The sequence below is a fragment of the Vulpes lagopus genome, chromosome 2 (assembly GCF_018345385.1).
Source record: "Vulpes lagopus strain Blue_001 chromosome 2, ASM1834538v1, whole genome shotgun sequence".
Lineage (NCBI taxonomy): Eukaryota > Metazoa > Chordata > Mammalia > Carnivora > Canidae > Vulpes > Vulpes lagopus.
In genome coordinates this window covers 17,923,827-17,932,049 of record NC_054825.1, presented here as the reverse complement: position 1 = coordinate 17,932,049, position 8,223 = coordinate 17,923,827, and the positions used below count along the sequence as shown (strand labels likewise).

Genomic DNA, 8,223 nt, shown 5'->3' with positions numbered 1-8,223 from the left:
CATCACAGACCAAAACCAACATTGCGGAATGGTAAAGGAAAATCTTCCTTACCGCTAAATTATCTAAACCTAGCATGAATCATTTATTTTAAATAACCCATTTTAAAAGATTTATTTATTTATTTTAGAGAGAGAGAGAGCACAAGCAGAAGGGGTAGAGGAAGAGGGAGAGAGAATCTCAAGGAGACTCGGTGTTCAGTGCAGAGCCCAACATGGGGCTCAATCTCACAACCCTGAGATTATGAGCTGAGCCAAAACCAAGAGTTGTTGTCCAACTGGTGTACCACCCAGGTGCCCCAACCTTCAACACAGAAACATTCAACTATAGCCCAAGAACTTGGACTTTACCACATATAGTATTGAGATTTGGCTTGCCTGATGGGCATTTTCTTCGATCTGTCAAGCTTCTTGGGGACTTCTGATGCCCTCTACCATATCTAAAAGGTGGGATAACCAAATGCAGTATGGGATTTAATTTAACTAGATGAGATCCTTTGACCCCAAGATTTCCTAACCTCAGCAGATGGATGGAAACCCCCTAAAAGGCTATTCCAGGCCAAGGTACGGGCATCTTTTCCAGCAGTTTCTAAGCTGCATCTCAGTGGGAGATGGAGATCTGGGTTAACACAACTCTGAAGATCAACTTTTATCTTGCAATTTCAATGAAAAATTAAACATCCTGATAACGCTGAGTACGAATCGCTTTTATTTCCATTGCAACTACTTTCTGAGACAGATAATTCCCCTTTAGATTTTCATGAGTTTGGCCCAGAAATTGGATACTCAAGGTATTAAACATACAGCAGCTTGAGATGCCAAGAAAACAGCAGTGTCTATTTAAAGATTTGGCCTCCACGGCCAGCTAAGTGTCTTTGGGAGGTGGGTAGAATTTGAATACATCAGCTCCACCAGTCTGCTACAGACTGAGAAACAGACATTAAGAAAGATACCCCAGGGGCTCCCACTTGGGTTTGGATGAAGGTTTTAACCTTGGTGACAAGCAGTTTGTTAGGCAGTGCTCCCAGACCTTGAGTATCATGGGTGTTTAGCTATCACTAAACAATGGATGTGGACTTTTTTATTCTTCTTGGTCATAACATTAAAATTAAACACAACATAAATTGATAATCTACAAATGCCATCATCTCATAAAAAAAAAAAAAAGCATGTTTTGACATCCCAACAAACAGGAGGGATAGACTCTCAGAAGGAAGGGAAGTTCCTCCAGCTAAATACATAGTACTAAAGGTTGGCTACTTTCTCCTTAGCTCTTAAATGCCCATGGATTAGAAAAACATCATAGACCAGCACTCATCTGCAGTTTGGAATGTGGGTACAGGGAGTAGCCACTGGAGTTGCTGGGAGAAAAATTACGTTTGAGACCCAGATTGAACAGAGGAGGCATTCCAGGGCAAGGACGGAGAGGAGGGAGGAGTAGAGGTGGAAGGATAGAAGTTGCCCTGAGAATAAGCCACTCTGCTTTATGGTGGCACTCTACACGTGGTAATGCTCCCCTAAACTGCTTGTTTAATTACCCATCTTTTCCACTCTGCTTGAGTTCCTTAAGAGCAGTGGCTGTGCCTTGTTGCCTGAGTCACAGAACTAATTAGTTGGGGGGCAGAGGTGGCAGTGTAGGGAGAGGGCATTGGAAAGAGCAATGGTGAAGCACCAGGAACACGCAGTCCTGCTTCATGAACCTATACGACCTCACGATTGGCGATTAGAGGGCACATTTTCTATGATCTAAACCATGCATGCTGTTTCTGGCTAGTGCAGTGGATAGGGAGCCTCACCTCCATCCTACCCAACAGGCTCACCCTGAGCATCATCCCACAAGATAATTAAAATGAGCCCCAAGGGGAGTGCGATGGGGGTTAAGACTGCTACTGCCCCAGGGAGTTGCCAGGGGACCGCTGAGTGAAGGCTCAGCAACTCTCCCGTGTCCCTGAGCTGCCTGGGCAGAAGCAGGGCTGGGGTGTGGAGCCACCAGCCTCCTGCCTGCTGCTTGATGCCCTTGGTTTTCCCATTGCCGAGTTGAAGAAGAGCTTTCAGTCCCAAGATTTTGCATTTTCCCAGGCCCTTGCTCCTCATAGGCACTCTTAATTTGGAATCGACACAAAGCAAACATCATCCGCATTGTTAGCAAGCAGCCCCACCGTAAGTTCCACAGCAACCACTCCTCCCTGCAGAGAAAGTCCAGCTCATGGGGAAATGGATGTTGCTTTCTCTTAAAACTCGTTTTGGGTAGATTTTTTTAGCCAACTTGATTTCTGGCAACAGGTCAAGGCTCTCAATGCACAGAGCCAACCTCAGCTAAACTTCCTGCCGAGCCCGTAGGGCGGGTTGGAGGCCAAATGTAAAGCTCACTAAGCAAGTGCATGAGGCTAGGAGGGGATGGGGTGGGGAGAGGGCTCCTGGCCCCCTGTTGCTTGAGAGCTCAGGAATGATGGAGTATCTTCATTAGCACTGGCTCAGCATGCTAACTTAGAACCCCATTACACAGCTGAAATTCTGTTCATGACTGGAGAACCCAGCTTCACCTTGTAAGATTAGCAAGACTTCAAGTTCTGGGAACTGAATGGTGAGGGTATGCTTTCCATTGCAAATATCCTGCCACTTTCCTTTTATGACCCTTTGGGGAGCATTTGCCTCAGGGTTCAACTTGCTATTCAAAGTCTCTTTGGAAATGCTCTTGGCATGATGTATTATTGCACAGCATTTTTGTGCCTTTCTCAATATCCATCCAGTCCTCTTTGACTCTCCTACCAAATAAAGGTTTTCAAACCCTGATTTCATGTGAAGACAGTTCTGTGAAGTTTCAATCCTATAGCCTGTCTCTCTGCCATCATTGCTCCCTTAGGTGTCATTGGTTAAAACTCTGATGTCCCTGGGAGGTCTTTACTATGCATCCTGGCCAGCAAGCAGTAGGTAGGGATTGGCTAATGGGCAGCTGAAGGCAAGAGTGAGGCCCCAGGTAAGGAAGAGGAGGTAGAGAGTTGATATGCCCCTGGAGGTCGAGGGGACAGGATCCCCCTTGGGGAAGGTGGGAGAGGATTGAAGACCATTCTTTCAGGAGCCTGAAACTAATCATTTCCTTTCATCTCGCTTGGCAAGCTTAGCCTTTCCATCACCTCTCAGAGCTTCTGGCTTTGTCTGGAAAAAATGCTAACCAGCTCTTCACAAGGGCTGTCACTAAATCCCTGGCCAGAGAGCTCACAAAAGACACTGTGTGCAGTGCAAAAGGAACATGGTGCTCCCGGGGCAGGGGGGGGCGGGGGGCGGCTGAGTGGGTGGGGGAGGGGGTAGCCTTGGGAGCACTCATGGGCAGTCAAGGAAGACGATGCGCACATCCCCAAATCCTCAACTTGCAGCCCTGTGCTTGGAATTTCACCAGAGAGGATTGCCTCAGGCCAGTGAATCATTCAAGCTGGACATGTAGGAATCTGGAGGACAAGGACATGGAGAACTTGTTTCTGTCCCTAGGAAGGGGCTTAGGGATTTCCGTCTAGGAGGATCCAGGATGGGGAGTGAGGATGCTGGGCTCCAGCTGGGGAGTGGAAGGAGGTGCTAGAGAAAGAGGCTTCCAGGAGACAGAATCACCCAAGTCTTCCTCCTGGCTTCCTTGATTTTGGACTTCAGACTTTCTCCATCCATGGAGACAACTGGGTAGAAGAGCACTGGACAGGAAGTCACGGGATTCTCCTTTACTCTGACTCTATCTTGCTGTGGATCAAGGGAATTTTAAATACCAGAGATTGGAAACTCAGCCTTAGTAATCATCCAGTCCAGGGGATCCCTGGGTGGCTGAGCGGTTGAGCGCCTGCCTTTGGCCCAGGGCGTGATCCTGGAGACCCGGGATCCCACATCGGGCTCCCTGCATGGAGCCTGCTTCTCCCTCTGCTTGTGTCTCTGTCTCTCTCTGTCTCTCTGTCTCTCTCTGTCTCTCATGAATAAATAAATAAAATCTTAAAAAAAAAAAAAAAGGGGAATCATCCAGTCCATATGCTACACTTTATACTCACAGCCTCTGAGTCCCAGAGAGCTTCAGGTGGTTGGCCAGGGTTACACATACTGAGCACCTACTGCATTCTGGTCCAGGGGACATGTTAGGTGCTTCTATACAATTGATTCATCAGAGAAGTCTTTCCTGTCTAGCTCTCCACCTCCATCCAAATTAGGTCCTTTGTTCTTTTTTCTCACCACTAACAAGAATGACCTAGTTATTTGTGTGACTTTTTAAAAAATCCCTATTGCCTCCAATTCGACTATAACTTCTAAAGGGAAGGGAGTTTCCTCTGCCTGATTCTCCATTATATCCCAGGGTCTCACACATGGCAGGAACACATGCACATTCAGGGAGAACAGAAGCTCTATTCGCAAAGTAACCCCATGAGAGATGTATTATACCCATTTCCAGATGATAGAAACTAGAGCTTAAACAATGTAAATAACAAGTGGGGGAAAAAGCAAAATTCAGCAGTGGATCTGAATGATCCTGCCCCCCTGCCCTTTAATGGCTTACGACTCTTCTAACACAGGTTTTCAGACTTTGTAGATTCCCTTAGGCCAGGGAGCCTTGGCTTAGGCTTTTTTGGCTATGAGGCTCTAGATCCAGATGCCCCCAAACCGTTAGTCCCTGGCCTTGTCAAGCCCCATGCTAGATTGTGGTCTAGGCAGGGAAGATGATGGGGAGGACCACACACAGCAGTGAGGAGAGCCCCACTCAGCAACTGGGAAGGCAGACAGTGGAACAGGAATATCTGCCCAACAGGAATTTCAGAGGGGACCCATCACCAGATGGCAGTGAGCCCAAAGCTAAGTGTTTGTGGAAACCCCTGGTATGTGGGGAGGGTTCTGGCTTTGAGGCTAGATACATCAGAAATGGAGTCTCGACTTTCACACTTACCAGCTTGGACAAGTTAATTCTCTTAGCCTTAGTTGGTTCCTCTAAGATACAGGATGATGCTAACCGCCCCCGACCCCCACCCCTAGAAGGATGATGAATGAGATCGGGCAGAGAGAGCCCTTAGTACAGCCCCTAATCAACTCTGAGCATCCAGTGAATGATCGTTTCCTTAAGTTCTTCCTTCAAGGCTGGACCAAATTGTTGATTTGGAGCTCATAAGTGGTTAAACCTGGCTACAAAGGTAGGCAAGAGGCTGAGAGGGAAAGCAGATCCTGACAGAGAGGACAAAACTTAAAATTAGAACCCACTCAGGTCAGGGTCTGTGCCCACTTAGCTACCATGTCCTCAAAGCCTTGCTCACAACCTGCGCTGTGGTTCATGTGCAATCTGCTCAGCTGGGCAAACAGGTCAACAGAGCAGATGGGAGAGTTGCCTAGTGTTCTGCTCATTACCCTGATATCACTCATTGGGTTTTCATGGACTCACTCAGCACCAGATTGGCGGGCAGCACAGAAGGGGAAACATGGGCTCTGAAGTCCACCATTGCCTAGCTGAACTTGTTTCTTGATATAGCCCCCTTGTCCGTTAAATGGGCTGACACTCCTCACAGACTTGTTGTGAGGATTGAGTTAATAAGTGTAAAGCAGTTGGAACAGGGCCAGACAGGGAGAAAACACTCCATCCGTGTTACCTACTATTACCAGTAAGAGTTTACTGGGTGTCACATGCCACTAGGCCTTGGGGGCCCAGCTGGAAGCAAGACCCCATGCTCCACAGAGCTCCCAGTGTAGGGGAGCCAATGGATAAGGACGCAAGACATCTTAAGACAACACAATTAGGGTCCAATGAGGTGCAAGGGGCCCTAACCCAGTTCCAGAGCAAGAGGCTTTACTCAAAGACGCAACTAATATGTTGACTTGGCCAGAGCAGGGAGCGGGGGCGGGTGTGAAGAACGAGCGTCTGTGTGGCGGGACAGGGATGGAGAACGGTGAGGGAGAAGGACGGAGAGGTGAGCAGGACCCAGACGATGGTAAATGGAAGAAGTTCTCCCAAGAGAGCAGGAAAGAATCCAGCCCCGGGGGTACCATCTGCTGCCCTGGGCTTTTCTTCCCTCTTGCTATTTCCCTTAAAATTATGAGGGGGAAGCAGGATTTACTGTGATCAGCAACTCAGACCATTGCTCTGAAGAGTCTCAGGAAATCCAATGTGTCCCCAGCAGAGATAATTCCCTGGGGGCCACAGAGTCACCAACAAGAAGAAGGGCCCTCCCACCACCCTGTGGAGAAGCTTTGCAGGACAAGGTGACGATTACATCCCACGGAGACCAACAAAGCACAACCCGGGTACAAAGAGTTCAAAAGTAGAACAGCCTGGATGGCAACATTTGGAAGTTAAAACAACTGCTGTGACTAGAGGGAGGAAACACAGTAATCTAAATGCACAGGAAGGGGCGCCTGGGTGGTTCAGTCGGTCTCCCTTCAGGTCAGGTCATGATCTCAGGGTCCTGGGATCGAGTTTGGCATCAGGCTCCCTGCTCAGCAGGGATTCTGCTTCTCCCTCTCCCTCTGCACCATCCCCCTCTCCTGCTCGTGCTCTCTCACATTCTGCTCTTTCTGAAATAAAATAAAATCTTTTTTAAAAAAATTAGAAAAATGCAGAGGGAAAACCCAGTTTTAATACCAACTTACTCTAAAAGCCTCTTTTTCCACTTAATGCTAAAATAAAATGATGTTTTTCTTATTTTGCATCATATCCTCCCCTTCTTGACTGTGTCCAGCCAAACCTCACAATTAGAGAGGACAGTTCTGTCCTCATTCCAAGTGGTTCAATCCCTGCCGCCACCACATGGAGCTCAGTTTGCATCTGTAGCGAGGAAGTTCTCTGACTTGTCCTCCATCCAACCAGCCCAAGTGTAGAAAACATTGCTGAGCTGGGAGCTTGGTGGGAATGAGAACAGTGTACTTCACACAGAGATCTCTGACAAAGTGGAGACAAATTCTCATAAATGCAGTGCTCGGCCCCACTCTTTTCTCTGTGGTCAACAGCACAAGGATTGGGGTCACCCAGCAGGACCTTCAAAGGCCATGTCCTATTTGCAAATCAGATCGGATAAGTTTCAAGCTAAGGCAACTGAATTCCTCATATGGTGCCCCAAATCCTATCAGAACTTTGGGGTTCTGAATCAGTGGGAGACGATGACAGACATGCCAATGGAGGGGACAGACCTCCAGGAAGGACTTCATAGGGAACAAAACACTCAAATGCCAGTGATACGTCGCAATCATGCTCACACATCTTTCCAGCTGCAAATAACTCACATCTTGGCTTTGCCTTTCTGTAGAATTCCAAGATTCTGAGTCTTTTTTTCTTGCACTTTCTTTTTCCACTTTCTCTGCCTCTCCTGCTTTCCACTCTGGGCCCGAAAGCTCCACCCTACCCCCCATTTCAAATGTCATGACATTCTAGGAAATTAGACCTCCCCCCGCAAAAAAAGTTACCTGTAATACCTGTATCCTTGACTCTGTAGTGTTTGAGGGATTATTTTCAACCAGCTGATTAGCAAAGCTGATGAAGACTCATCAGAAAATAGCCTCTGCCTGTCTGTAGCTTCTCTGGGTGTCTGTATGGCTGCAGACCGAAGGACTTTGGGTGCTCGGGAGTAACCTCAGAAAAACTCCCCAGGCAGCAGCAAACCTCTCCCAGCACAGTTTTGAAACACCACAGGAGGAGGAAGCCTCTTTAATCAAATAATAACCAGCCAGAGATAAGGCCTGCTAGGCCGAGCTCGGCCAGCCAATCACCTGCTTCCTTCCGACCGCAAGGACAAACAGACCCAGGCTTCTGGAGTGAGTTTCAGGCCTCGTTATAATTTAATGATGCTGTAAGTGGTGTCTTCTTGGCTTTGGCTGGTGGGGATTTTCTGACTTGGGAGTGAAGCTTTGAGCTCAGGAGCCTCATTCTCAGTAGAGGAGCCCGACCCAGGGGCTGCAGCTAAGTATCCTGAGAAATCACGTGGGGGCACTCAGCTCCCAGCCTGGATGCTTCCATGATGCCAAGAGAGCTCTCGCTGCTCCTAAGAAACCAAGCCTGAGTGGGGCTGAGCAGCGCTGGGTCGTGAGAGGGTAGGGGAGTAGGGGTGAGTGTATTTGGCACCAGATGAGCAACTTATTGACTGCGACCCTGAAGAAGTCATGGAGACCCTAGTGACTTGTCCTCACATGCTGGAGATGCTTTACATGCCTTTCCTTGGGTCCTTCCTTGGCAGTGACTTTAACTTCTCTATATCCTTCATCCTTCCCAATCACTCTCCCCCTCAC

The 8,223-nt window shown here is 48.1% G+C and overlaps 1 protein-coding gene across 4 annotated transcripts in view; it reads right to left on the bottom strand.

The window, feature by feature from the left end:
- GPAM (glycerol-3-phosphate acyltransferase, mitochondrial) overlaps positions 1-7,619 on the bottom strand; it is a 62,748-nt gene extending 55,129 nt beyond the window's left edge. For 2 of the 4 annotated variants that reach the window (XM_041746230.1, XM_041746232.1), the window contains exon 1: positions 7,405-7,619. The gene's annotated coding sequence lies outside the window, so the exon portion shown is untranslated. The remainder of the gene's footprint in view (positions 1-7,404) is intronic. The other 2 variants (XM_041746231.1, XM_041746233.1) reach the window with 1 other exon arrangement.
- Between the last annotated feature and the right edge of the window lie 604 nt (positions 7,620-8,223).